The sequence below is a fragment of the Penaeus monodon genome, chromosome 28 (assembly GCF_015228065.2).
Source record: "Penaeus monodon isolate SGIC_2016 chromosome 28, NSTDA_Pmon_1, whole genome shotgun sequence".
Lineage (NCBI taxonomy): Eukaryota > Metazoa > Arthropoda > Malacostraca > Decapoda > Penaeidae > Penaeus > Penaeus monodon.
In genome coordinates, this window is record NC_051413.1 from 17,983,143 (window position 1) to 17,983,638 (window position 496).

Below are 496 nucleotides of genomic sequence, written 5' to 3' on the forward strand. Positions count from 1 at the left end.
TTCACTAGCACTGGCACTATCCGGAATGGCACCATTGGGTAACATGACTAATTGCTTAACAAATCTGATAATTTTTATTTTTGGGGGGAATCAAAATGTCAGTCATAAGAACCTCACTTTGCCCATCTATGAATTAAATGTATTATTTACAGAATGAAAATTTTTACTCAGAAAATTTTGCACTGATTAGGCCAACAACCCAAATCAGTTATCTGCTTCATAAAAGACCAATTACACTGCATTGTTCCTTTGATAATTCTCAAGATTATCAGCTGAACTACAAAGTAACATGCTTATTATTTTTTGAGCTCCAACCAATTATAAAGACCCTAGAATGAATATGATTGGGCTCTCTTATTAAAAATTTTCCATTCATTTGAGAACTTGGTAAAGATTTAGTGCATGATAATCACTCTTTCACTGAAAGAATATGGAAATGAAACAAAACAAAACAAAAAACTGGTATAGTTCAGTTCCCCACAGCCATGTGGTACAA

The 496-nt window shown here is 33.1% G+C and overlaps 3 protein-coding genes across 4 annotated transcripts in view; 1 reads left to right on the forward strand and 2 right to left on the reverse strand.

Annotated features, from left to right (window-relative positions):
• The window catches only part of LOC119591398 (serine protease HTRA2, mitochondrial-like), a gene marked incomplete at its 3' end in the record, with an annotated part of 49,963 nt that overhangs the window by 32,491 nt on the left and 16,976 nt on the right, over positions 1-496 (reverse strand).
• LOC119591399 (importin subunit alpha-9-like) overlaps positions 1-496 on the forward strand; it is a gene marked incomplete at its 3' end in the record, with an annotated part of 83,153 nt that overhangs the window by 8,961 nt on the left and 73,696 nt on the right.
• The window catches only part of LOC119591400 (BUB3-interacting and GLEBS motif-containing protein ZNF207-like), an 8,929-nt gene that overhangs the window by 5,929 nt on the left and 2,504 nt on the right, over positions 1-496 (reverse strand). The window lies entirely within an intron of this gene.